The sequence below is a fragment of the Hibiscus syriacus genome, unplaced genomic scaffold, assembly GCF_006381635.1.
Source record: "Hibiscus syriacus cultivar Baekdansim isolate YM2019G1 unplaced genomic scaffold, ASM638163v2 tig00110450_pilon, whole genome shotgun sequence".
Lineage (NCBI taxonomy): Eukaryota > Viridiplantae > Streptophyta > Magnoliopsida > Malvales > Malvaceae > Hibiscus > Hibiscus syriacus.
This window is the reverse complement of record NW_024062743.1, coordinates 9,309,910-9,323,617: the sequence shown is the minus strand read 5'-3', so window position 1 is coordinate 9,323,617 and position 13,708 is coordinate 9,309,910. Positions and strand designations below refer to the sequence as shown.

Here is a 13,708-nt window from a genome sequence, read left to right as displayed (position 1 = left end):
GTATGTTTCAAAGCCTTATTATGACCCCCTTTTTATCACATAAGACTTAAATGCAAATAGGGAACCTTAAGATTACAATTTAGGGGAGTTTGAGTGGACAATTCATGCTACGTAGGGTAATTTTTTAGGGTGAGTATCGATACTGTAATAACATATTTTTGAAGGGAGTATCAATACTCATTATAAGAGTATCAATACTCATGGTTTGATTTCGAGACCAGCCAGCTGGGTATCGAAACCATTTTTCGGTGTTCATTGTTGGTATCGATACTCAATGGAGTATCAATACCCAAGGTAGAGTATCAATACTCCCCATAATAGTATCGATACTACTCTTATTTTATCCTTTAATAGAATCTAGCAGTGAGTATCAATACCCTGAAAAGGGGTATCGATGCCCTGAAAAGAAACATCGATACTGAGATGCTTGGTACCGATACCTAAGTACATTTTTTGGTATGAAAGTTTAGGGCATTTAAAAGATATGAGGTTTCCCAAAGCTCTATAATTCCTCTCAAATAAGACTACAAGTGAGAACAAGAATAATGTTAATTACAATTAAAAAGGAGATAAATCAATGCTATATAAAATTATCCTTGATTGAATACATGGGAAAGGATCAGGACACCCAGGTTACTTTAGTAAGTGATAATAGTATCAAAGATTAGAATCAGTATGGATTCCTTAGGTAGTGCGTAAGATACTTTAAAATGACTAACTAGGGCCAAGACCTAACACTCACAAAGGGTGGGTTAGTCGAGGGTGTTGTGTCTGATATAGAGTTTTGGGCCTCATCCTCCATAGACTAGAGGGCTGCTTGAGCTCCGATATGTAGATCCCTCAGTCGCATAATGATGTCTACCATAGAGTAGAGAGTGGGTATACGAGTATAGTCACTGATGCATTATACTTAATAGATTGAGCATTTATTGAACACTTTTAATATGATTTAGTTGTTAGTGTGGCATTGGACTAGTGAGCTCAATGTTTGGAATTTGTTTCTTTACACATATTAATAAGAGGAGCATTTGAGGAGCCTTGAGTATCCGAGATCCAGACCGAGTTCAGAGTAGAGTACATATCGAGTATTTATTTAGAAGGCATGTCTATTTATATACCCTATTTGTATTTTTGAGTCGTAAGTTATTTGAAAAGTTGGTATGTATATTTTGATATATTTATTTTGGGAATTCCCCGATGTAAAAAATTTATTTTTACTTTATGGATTCTCTATTTGAAATGGTCATTTCATAAAGAATTTAAGAAATGAAAAAAAATTGGTTAGCCACTCCGGTAATTCCATGTGACATTCTAATCGGTCGAATGTGTGTCGTACTAGTTTAGGGTGTTACACAACCCGACCCGAATTGAGTCTAAAACTAAAATGAACCAAAACTGAAATGACTCAAATCGAACCCAATCTGGATGATCCGTTTACCACCTCTATCTAAAACTTAGTTGATTTTCCCTTTTTTGACTTAGGAAATGGAAAGTGTAGTTCCTCTTTAATTAGTTCAATAAAAGCTCTATTTTTGTTATGAAGATAAAATATCCATTATTACAATGAAAGTTTATAAGTATAATCATAAACTAAACATATAATTAGAATATTTTATATAATTGACACAAAAAGTAACCACTTAAGATCATACTAAGAACCATAAAAGAAAAATGTTAAAACCCCAATAAAAAACTCAAATAAAAGATAGATACTAACAAATTGATTGCACTAACAAACAAATCAAAAAAATGGATCAAACTATTAAAAGACCACAGAAAAATAATAAGTCAGAGTTGAACGACATAAGAAAACTATCTACGAACGTAAACCACGTATCCAAATCCAATTTGAGAGACCAAAAGAGAGAATATCATCATGCTAATAAATAAGTATCATCATAAAAATCATGACAATGTCAAATCCAATCCTAAAAAAGATAAACAAAAACAACAATTAAACGACTTATAACAAAGATAAAAAAAACGTGTCAAAAGGTAGAGAAGAATATGTCATAAATGCAGAAGAAAATGTATCATAAAGATATAGGTATTAAAAAAAGATAAAAAAAAGATATAATGTAGTAAATTAAAAAAAATCATCAACAGTGATGATTAACATTAAAATCAACTTGTCATCGTCTATCAGTTAAAGATAAAGAAAGATTTAACAAATAAGCGATATTTATGGTTTTTTCTTCTACTAATAATTAGTTAGATAGTTATATACTTCTTTATTTTTTTTGTTAAATTACATGATCGGTCACTTTCGTTTAAGTTTTGTACATTTGTTTCACTGAATTCAAAAAAATATAACATTTGATTACTTTCGTTTTTATTTACTTAAGATGTGATCAATGAGAGTTAATTGCCGTTAGACTTTTAACAGATGATTGATGTGACATAATTAATACATAAAATTAAAAAGGTAAACTACACAAGCAGTCACTAATATTTGAGTCAGTTTTCGTTTAGCAAATTGGTTGAGACCATCTTATAGTATATGTCCAAGAATGATTCAAACTGATACGGAACTCCACTTGCACAAAAGGAAGCAGTCAAAGTATTTTCATTGATGCAACAAAAAGTTAGCATCAAGTTTAAGCCTAGTGCAGGTTCTGGAAGCTCAGGAGGCACCTCCTCAAAGCCAAGTTAACTTCCCATGCCTCATTTGGAAGTCCATACAAGCATAAGTTCTCGTTCTCTGCAAATGTAAGTTCAAAATTTTGAAAGACATAAGTTTGCTAGAATGAATTTCAACAAACATACAGCAAATTAACAAATTTTAAGTCATTTAGAAGCATTTCTAGTTAACATATAAAATATAAGCATGTCGGAACTGAGATGTTAAACAGAACCAACAGCCATAAACATCAAATTGCACTGGTAATTTTTCAAGTAGGATCAGAACCAAAGTGACATGTAAACCAAAAGCAGAAGTAATCTTAGTGTTACCAGGCTACAAATGCCAACATTCACAGGAAATAGAACAAAATTTCAGCAACAATAAGAAATGAAGTTCCACTTCCATGGAAAGAAATTTAAAAAATTCAGCTATTTCGGACACTTACTTGTGGCAGGTTGCGTAGTACGGCAAATAGCCAAAAGCATGTCAACATCATGAAAGGGCAAAAGCTACAAGGAAAACAAGTTAGGCAAACATTTGAAACATGTTTTTGGGCAACTTTCATATCCGCATAACTTTAAATAAGCTGAGATAAACACTTGAATGAAAACAGACACTCTATCCAAAAAGAAATGCAGGTTCGTTAGTTGATTCAGTAACACCTGATACTAACAGTACTTGCAAGAAAAATAGTTCATTCATGTAATTTTTGCAAATTCTATCAACCTTGCAGGCAAAGCAAGTGTACTGTAGCAAATAAACCAAGAATGAATATCATAAAAAAGGGAAATGGGGCTGATATGATAAATGATCTCAAGTACCTAAGGTCCTAAACCTGATGCTAACTTTTGTCTTTTTGTTGCATATATTTGTATGTATTAATGAAAATGCTTCGACTACTTCCTTTCGTGCCGGTGGAATTTTGTATTGGTTTGAACCATTCTCGGACATTTACTGTAAAATGATCTTGACCAATTTGTTACTTTTAAAATTTCAATAGAGAAAACGAAAATTACTCAATTATTAGTGACCATTTGTTTAGCTTACCCTGTTTAATTTTATATATTCATTGTGTCACGTCAACAATCTATTAAAAGTCTAACGACAATTAACTTCCAGTGATCATATCTTAATTAAATATGGTTTAAGGATCACTTTTGCCCCTGTAGTAGACCTAATTTATCATTTTCGCCCCTATCATATTTTCACATCAATTTAACCCTCAAAGTTGTTTAATTGTATTATTCTATACCCTTCTTCTAACTTAAAATCCTAAACTATAGACCTTAAATTAGGTGTTTAGGGTTTAAGATTTGTGATTTAGAGGTAATAGGGTTATAGTTTAGGGTTTATAATTTAAGATTTTAAGTTAGAGGTAGGGTATAGAATGATGCAATTGAGCAACTTCAAAAGTTAAATTAATACGGAAATATGACAGAGGTGAAAATGATAAATTGGTCTACTACGAGAGCAAAAGTTATCCTTTTGTCATTAAATAAAAACGAAAATGACCAAATGTTATGTTTTTTGAATTGAGTGAAAAAAAACTGTACAAAATTTAAATGAAAGTAATCAATCATGTAATTTACCCTTTTATGTGAAATGTAAGATTTATTTATAATATTTCTTAATTATCGACAATGCATACACACCCTCAAAAATAACTACTTAAATCCAATACTTATAGGGAGAATAACACCCCTTGAATTAAAGCCACTTGATGATTCACTTCCTCTTTATTTCTTTTGTTTTTCTTAAAGAGCCAACCATTATAATCTATGCTAATTACAATTTATATATTTTTGTTTGTTACTAAAATCTAGATAATTGGCTTGTGAGCGTATACTCACCAATGGTGAACGTGTTCGCCGAAACATGAGCATGGATGATTACTGTGGATTTTGTGGCAGGTCTGGAGAAACATGTGATCATCTTTTTCGAAAGTGTCCCCAAGCATTTGTAACTTGGTCCAGTGTTGTTAAAAGAGACAAGCTTGCGGATTTTCTGTCGAGGGATATCAAGGACTGGATTCGGATTAATTTAATGACGCCGGGGTTCTATGCGCGGGAGGAAAAGGATTGGGACCTTCTTTTGGTGCTATCCTTTGGACTATATGGCGTAACCGTAGTAGAAGAATTTTTTATACTCATCACTTTGAGGAGTGTTTTGGTGAAGAGCAGGAGGTTACAACGAGAAGCTCTCCAAGTTTTTGATAATGCTATGGCCGCTCATCAGAATACCAGCCGGGTAAGCAACGCTAACGTTCGATGGAGTCCACCTATCCGAAATTGGTGTAAGTAGAACACGGATGGTGCCCGGGATAGTACTACGGGCTTTGCTTCTTGTGGGGTTTTTCCGTTCTTGGAAAGGAGAATGGTTGATTGGTTTTTCAAAGCAAATTGGCATTTGTTCGGTAATTGAAGCGGAGCTCTGGGGTGTGTATGAAGGCTAGTCTCATGCTTGGAACATTGGCGAGAGAAATATAATACTGGAGGTTGATTGTGTGGAGGTTATACGGCTCATTGAAAAGGTATCTCAAGTTTGTCTCTTTCACTTTCCATGATCGTGTTTTGAATCTGTTAAAGAAGGCATGGAAGGTTCGACTACAACACGTTTGTAGAGGTGCGAATAAAGCTGCTGATCAACTTTCTAAATTAGCTGGCTTAAGAGGGCTTGCTAATCGTGTTTTTTCGATTCCACCTGAGGAGCTTCTTGCAATTCTACAGATGGAAGCTCACTGCTCTAATATGGAGGCCACCGTTTAAAGCTTGTCTCTTGTCTTTTAACCCAAAAAAATCTATTAAATAAAATTTATTAAACAAAAGATTATTTGAAATTTCGTTTTGATTACTAAAAGTATAATTTGAATATCACAATTTCTAAACAATCAAGTAACCGAAGAATGATGTGGTTGTGATCAAAACGTATTTAAAAAATTACCAGAAAATTGATAATTATTATATTAATATTTTTTTGAGATATATATTAATAATTAAGAAAATAAAAACAGTGAAACATTTTTTACGTAAATTAGTAATGATCACATTTCTGGAAAATAAATATTTTTTTATAAAAATATTATTATTCAGTTTTTAATACATTGATGGTGAAATTGGAGCATATCATTATCACTTATAGTTGATGAAGACAACCTAACGGCTCTAAATTTAAGTTATGTAAAGCTGATAAAATATCGGATTCATAATTATTTCCATAAGACAAAGTTCTATAGATTGTTTCGATAATATCCGAATTGCTTTTCACTTTATTACTGAAAACATATTCAAAACTATCACAAGTAATAAATGCGATCAATTCGAATAAAAAATTATGAGTTGATAAATCTTATTTTATAACTCAAATTTTATTTAATTTTTTAATCAAATTAAATTTATAAAATTTAATTATGAATATGTATAATATTATGATATTATTTTATTCTAATTTCAAAGATTTTCTATGTATATATATATATATATATACATAAAATTTTAAAACCAATCTACTAATTACTAAAAATTGTTATTCAAGTTATTTTTGGAGTTATTCAAATTGCTAAAAATTGATTCTTATAACTCAATTCAAATTTGATTTTTTTTCGAATAAAGTTTATAAAACTATGACTTAAAATTAGTTCGAGTCCAATCAAATCGGAAAAAAAATCATTTTTTTGAGTCAAATTTTACTCACCAACCCCAGACAAAAAAAAAGTACCATCTTTGTTTCCCGAAGACGAGCAAAGTAAGCAGAGTCCAACAAAAATACTAAAAAAATTATTGAAAATTGTTTTGGGTCCTAACCCTAACCCCGTTTAGGATGGTGAATTCATTTCAAGTAAAGCTCATCTGAACTTGTTAATACGGCTCAACGGGAGCACGGAAGCTTGCTCCAGCATAGATGGCTTCCGCACCAAGCTCCTCCTCAATACGCAAAAGCTGGAATGGAATGCAAACAACAATCAGTAATAAAAGGTTGTTCATTACCAATGACGACATAAACCTATATTTAAAGGTTGGGATGTTAACCTGATTGTACTTGCCTAAACGCTCAGACCTGCATGGAGCCCCCGTCTTAATTTGGCCCTGGTTTTTTTAAATAAAAATGTCAAGACATTTGTAACAATCAAGGTTTATAACTCAAGATTTCAGTGAGTGATTATTACCGTAGCCAAACCACAGAAAGATCAGCAATAAAAGTATCCTCAGTCTCGCCACTGCAGGAAAATAATTAAAACATTCCTGTGAATAACTCGAATCTAGATTTTGATAATCAGATCAATAATTTTTGAATTTAAAGGTTCACATTCCAACCTGCGGTGGCTGGCCATCACACCCCATCCAGCTTTCTTGGACATTTTGACAGCTTCAATACTTTTGGTAACGGATCCAATTTGATTGACCTGTTCCCCAGTCATACCAAGAAAGAACCTCGATTAATATCAAAGGAATGGTCCCAAAAAACAACAAAAGAAATGACCTAAAAAGCAGAATCCATGGTACCTTGAGAAGAAGGGCATTGCAGGTTTTCTCAGCAATAGCCTTCGCAACCCTCTGCAGATGTTAAACGGAATGTAAATGTCATGTTCCTTCAAAGAAATACTTAAAGAGATGCATACATTATATATAGCTTGAAAAAGAGAAAATGCCAATTCTAACCTTTGGGTTGGTGACCAAGAGATCATCTCCCACAATCTGGACCTTTTCTCCAATTTCCTTGGTTAGTTTGGAGTAGTGCTCCCAATCATCTTGGTCAAATGGATCTTCAATCGACACTATGGGATACTCGGATACAAATGACTTGTATAAGTCTTTCAGAGCATCTCCTGGGATCTTTTGTTTGCCATCATTGTTCTGCGTGCACCAAACAACAGGTACAAATGAAGAGAAAACAAAGTTAGCATGGTACATAGAATGACGCAGTAACCACAGATAATGATTGGGAGCATTTTGTGAGTTGTGATATAGGCCACCTCTTCTTTGAAGTTCAGGTCGTAGGTTTTATCTGTTCCATAAAATTCAGATGCAGCAACATCCATTCCAATAACAACCTAGAATAATTGACATTCAAACTTAATTAGTCATTTCCTCGCATTAGTAAATGAAAAAAAAGGGGTTATGAAAGTTACGAAGAAGGGGCACCAAGTTTGTCTGTGTAACCAGCTTTAGCAATGGCAGTCCTTAAAGGATGATGCTCCTACAGGGAGAATCATGAACTCCTGCAGACACAGATGAAGGATAACATCAATATCAAATGATGAACTAAATAAATCAAAAAAGGAATCTCAAGACCCATACCGGCATAGCAAGTTTGTTTCCTGCATGTGAACCACCATTGATGACATTGAAAGCAGGGACCGGAAGAACTAATTTCTTGTTGCCAGCAAGGTTAGCAATGTGCTGCATCAAAAAGTGGGTTCAGGTAACATAAATCACCCATGAAAGATTAAGTGTTTCAATACCACAATAGAAATCATTCTAGCGTTCACAAAGCAGTATTCAAATACTTGTATTACTCTACAGAAGAAAAAAAGGTTCAATCGGCCAGAATGTACCTTGTAAAGGGGAATGTTCTTGACTTCAGCTCCAGCTTTGCAAACAGCAAGAGACACAGCAAGAATGGCATTTGCACCGAGCTGAAGGGAAAAAAACACATCACACAACACCATTATATAAAGATGATAATAAGCTTCAAAACAAAAATTCATTTGAAAGACATTAAAGAACCAAACGTCTATGCTACCTTTTGTTTACACCAACCCCACTCATTCTGTGTCCCGTCTAGTTGTTGAACCATGAAATTTTCATTGGCAGCCTGCTCAGTTGAGTCCTATAGAAATCATTTGGAAAAAAAATAACACAATTCAGTACAAAGTATAGCACGAATAATTGCCTCATGTTTACAACAGCTAACTCCCAATTTGTTTAACTAATGCATGCTTTAATTACATGTTTATGAAAGAAAATCGTACATTCTAAACTTTTATGGGAGTGGTTATGGGAGTGGGATTCAGATAGTCGCAAAAAGCAGCAACCAAACAGAGTCACTGATTGAAAGCTCATTAAAACAAACAAAAGGTTCATGAACCTCAAAGAGCATGAAATCAAAGGTGAAAACAAGTCAGGGACAAACCTTTCCAATCAATGCAGGGCCGATGATTGTGTTAACATTAGCATACAAAGAACACATTGTTAATAAAATTAATTAACGCCAGTAAAAACAAGAGAATAATAGTATACGAGTATAACTGACCTTTGATACACCTTTACCAAGGTAATCGGAGCCTCCATCCCTCAACTCAAGAGCCTCGTAAATTCCTAAAACAAAAAAAAAATAACTAACATCATTAAAAAACGTACAAATTTAATTGTTTAGATATTATTAGCGGACAAATTAAACGTACAAGTGGATGCACCGCTAGAAACTGCGGCCCTAGCCTTTATACCGTTCAATGTTTCCACGTCAACCTATCACATTTAGTCAAATAATTCCATTAAAATCGAGATAATTGAATAACTACCGGAATCGCGTTTATTCTACGAAATCGGAGGGAAAATAATAGAAGAAAAAAAAGCAGCTACTCGACCGATTTAACTCATTGAATCATAATATTCAGACCTATAAAGAGTTAATCGGGAACTGGGTGGAGGAGATGTCATATACACAGATCGATAACATAACAAAGCATAGAAAAGGGGAATGGAAAGTGAAGGAAGGAGATCAGATGAGAAGTCGAACCTCGACCGTTGGATTTCCACGGCTGTCGAAGATCTGCCTAGCTTTGACGGATACGATAGTAGCAGCCATGCGTTCTTTGAGATCTGAAAAAAAGGGAGTAAGAGAAAGGAAGCCTTTTGAGAATGTCACAGATGTTTCAAAGCGAGGCCAAGCAATTCGAAGTGAAGTGTTTATAAAGAGGAGATTAAATTAATGAGAACCGTTGATCATGAGGAAAGTACAAGAGCCGTTGGATTGGAGTTTACTTTGTCTCTGGAGAGGGGGAGAAAAACAATGCGAGAAGCACGAGTTTTGAATTTTAACGTTATGTTTCTATGGATGCCCATTGTTTTCGGTTGTCAGTAGATGGTTCATTTTTTTTTAAAGAACAAAGTAGATGGTTTAGTACCATTACGAAAAGGGTATCCTTGATTAGGGGTGTTCATTGTTAGTCTAAAACCAAATTAATTAATCTAACTAAAATTTTAGTTGGTTAGTTTTGGATTCGGTCGATTAATGATTAATTTTTTTTTTAATTTTGAGTTCGATTAATTCATTTTAAAATCGGTTAATTAACCGAATTAATTGAATTAATCAAAATTATTAAATATTTAATATATTATATGTTGAAAAGTCAAAAGTTGGACAAGTAGCCAACTTGGCCACTTTTAAAAATTGTATGAGATTTTCGGTGGAAAATGTGCAAAACAAAATTAATACACCGAAAAAGTAGTTGGAAATTGTTGAATTTTTTGTGTATGGGAAAATTCAAATTTAATATCTACACTTTAGGGTATTTATAAGATTAGTCCTTAAGCTTCAACTATAAATACTCTAACTCATTTAGTTTCAAAATCATCCAAAATCATTCTAGTTTTCTCCCAATACTAGAGAATTTAGAGAGTCCTCTTGAGAGTTGTTTTCTCCATTTTATCAAGAGAGAATTATCATTGTTTTTTCCTTGGTAGATTGAGATAAGTTGTAATTCCTATTTTTCTCATAGTGAAATTCTTCTACCTTTGCTCGTGGTTTTTATCCTATATTATTTAGGGGTTTTTCACGTAAAATTTGTGTCTTCTTTATCTTCATTTTTATTTTCTCAAATTATCAGTTACGATTTTGCTCTATCCAATAGTCATCTTCCACAACAATTGGTATCAAGAGCCATATTAGAGTGTGTAATATCTACTTATTGTCTTTGTGGTTGCCACCAAAAGGTGGATCCTCCAACATAAGAAAGTAAGAAGGTATTACTCATTCTTTGAAGGTTTCAGAGAACTATTCATGATAGTGAAATAGTGGGAGCTATCCATAATAGAAGCTATGGTAACGAAATTTAATATAAAAAAATTCAATGGGAGAAATTTCTCATTGTAGAAATTGAAGATGAAGATCATCCTGAGGAAAGACGGTTGTCTAGCAGCTATCAGTGAAAGGCCGATATATTTCAAAGATGACAAAAAATGGATCAAAATGGACGGAAATGCTATGGAAAACTTTCATCTAGCATTAGCAGATGAAGTATCGTCAAGCATCGAGGAGAAAAAGACAACTAGAATGATATGGGATAAAAAAATCCAGGAAATGCAAATTCTTGTGGTATGCTGATGGTGTAAAGGGGTATCGCTTGTGGGATCCCATTGCCCGCAAAGTGATCATCTGCAGGGATGTTATCTTTGTAGAAGATAAACTAAAAAGAAAAGAAGAAGATGGTAGCGCTGAAAAGCTAGAGACTACACAGATAAATGTGGAAAAGGAGTTTGAACAAGGAGATTCTTCTGAAGCAGAATCAACACTTTATGAATAAGAACCAGAGAGTTCTAAAGCTCCAACAACTCGTCAATCAGATCGTGTGAGAAGACGTCCTAATTGGCAATCAGATTATGTTATAGAATGAAATATTACATACTATCTTTTAACAGATGACGATGAGCCATCAACATACCAGAAGGCAATAAATAGCTCAGATACTTCACTGTGGATGTTGGTGATGCAAGAAGAAATTGAAGCCCTTCATAAAAATAATACATGGGACTTTGTGCCACTACCACAAGGAAGGAAGCCAATTGGTAACAAATGGGTCTTCAAAATCAAGCGAAATGGTGACGATCAAGTTGAGAGGTATCGTGCAAGACTGGTGGTCAAAGGATATGCTCAAAAAGAATGTATTGATTTCAATGAAATATTTTCTCCTGTGGTTCGACTAACAACAGTTCGAGCAGTCTTGGCAATGTGTGCTACATTGAACTTACATCTAGAGCAGCTAGATGTGAAAACAACTTTTCTTCATGGAAATCTTGAAGAAGAAATTTACATTCTCCAGCCTGAAGGTTTTGAAGAAAAAGAAAAGAAGAACTTGGTTTGCAGGTTGAACAAATCTCTGTACGATCTAAATCAGGCGCCGAGGTGTTGGTATAAGAGATTTGATTCCTTCATTATGTGTCTTGGATACAATAGACTTAATGTAGACTCTTGTGCTTATTTCAAAAGGTTTGGTGATAATGATTTTGTTATATTGATGTTGTATGTGGATGACATATTGGTTGCAAGACCCAACAAATATCATATTGAAGAATTGAATGAACAATTGGCTAGGGAATTTGAAATGAAGGACTTGGGATCAGCAAACAAGATTTTAGGGATGCAAATTCACCGAGACAGAAGTAATTGGAAGATTTGGCTTTCATAAATGAATTACTTGAAGAAGATCTTGTCACGATTCAACCTGCAAGATTGTAAGCCAATTTCTACCTCTCTTCCTATTAACTTCAAATTATCCTCCAGTATGAGTCCTAGCAGTGAAGAAGAGATGATGAAGATGTCTCGAGTACCGTATGCATATGCAATGGGAAGTTTAATGTTCGTTATGATATGCACAAGACCAGACATTGCACAAGCAATGGGAGTGGTTAGTCGATACATGGTGAACCCAGACAAAGAGCATTGGAATATAGTAAAGAGGATCCTAAGATACATCAAAGGGACCTCAAATGTTGCTTTATGTTATGGAGGATCAAACTTACTAATCAATGGGTATGTAGATTCTGACTATGCGAGGATTTGGATAAAAAAAATCTATTACAGGATATGTGTTCAAAGTTATTAGTGGAGTTGTAAGCTGGGTTTCAAAATCGCAGTCAGTTGTGACTACATCCACAACAAAAGCAGAATATGTAGTAGCTACATAAGCCAGTAAAGAAGCAATTTGGTCGAAGATGCTATTGGAGGAGCTTGGGCACAATCAAGAATATGTCTCTCTTTTTTGTGACAGTCAAAGCGTCTTGCTTCTAGCAAGGAATCCATCATTTCATTCAAGTACAAAGCACATACGAGTCCAGTACCATTTCATTCGTGAAAAGGTGGAAAAAGGGACGGTAAATATGCAGAAAATCCATACCAAAGACAACATAGCAGATTTCACGACGAATGCGATCAATGTTAATAAATTTACCTGGTGTCGATCCTCTTGTGGCCTGTCAGAAACTGTTGGGATTTTCGGAAGCTCGAATCGATAACTGGAATTGCTAGTAAAGAGGGTCGGGATCAGTTTCTGTGTTTAGGGAGTAAGGAGATTAAAAGATAGAGAATTGCATAACGATTTAGAGTGGTTCGACTTCTCAACCAAGTATACATCCACTACATTAGCTCCTCACCAAGGATTTTCCAACAAATTCACTAATTTGTTCTTTCTTTTGAGGACAAAGAGTAACCTTACAAACTCCCTAGTTTTTCCGGGCTAAACTAGAACCTTTCCCTAGCTTTTACACGGGATAAGCTAGAACCTTTCCCCTTTACAAAAGGATAAAATAAGTAAACAAGAAAACCTCTCTAAGGTAGCTGTTTACAATATTGAGCTCACAAGAACAAAATATTTACAAGAGAAAGATGAAATAAGATTGAAAAACTCTTCTCTTGTGTTTGATTGCTTGGATAGTTGTTCTCTCTTTTCTTTAAGTGTCCTTAGCTTGTATTTATAGCTTGTAATGTGGTTGATGTTATATATAGCCGTTGAGGATGTTTTGGAGCCATTTGGGGATGATTTTTTTACTCAAAAAGGTTGTCCATAACATGGTACATCGGTGCACTATCATGGTGCATCGATACCCCTTCATTAAATTCAAATAAACTAGTTGTTACTAGCCATTGCAGCCTTCGTGCATGGATGCACAGCAGGATGCATCGATGCACATCCTTGATGCATCGATGCATAGAAGGATGCATCGATGCACTAATTGCATTCGGTGTTTGAGTACATGGATGCACTGCATGGTGCATCGATGCACTAGTGCAGGTGCATGGATGCATTGTAGGGATACATGCACTTTGACACCCTTTAGCATTTTGGCTCAAATCCGAATTTAATGGACTTTG

General features: G+C 34.4%; 1 pseudogene; it reads right to left on the bottom strand.

Annotated features, from left to right (window-relative positions):
* Window positions 1-6,321: 6,321 nt before the first annotated feature.
* On the bottom strand, window positions 6,322-9,623 carry LOC120125943 (annotated as a pseudogene).
* Window positions 9,624-13,708: the final 4,085 nt, after the last annotated feature.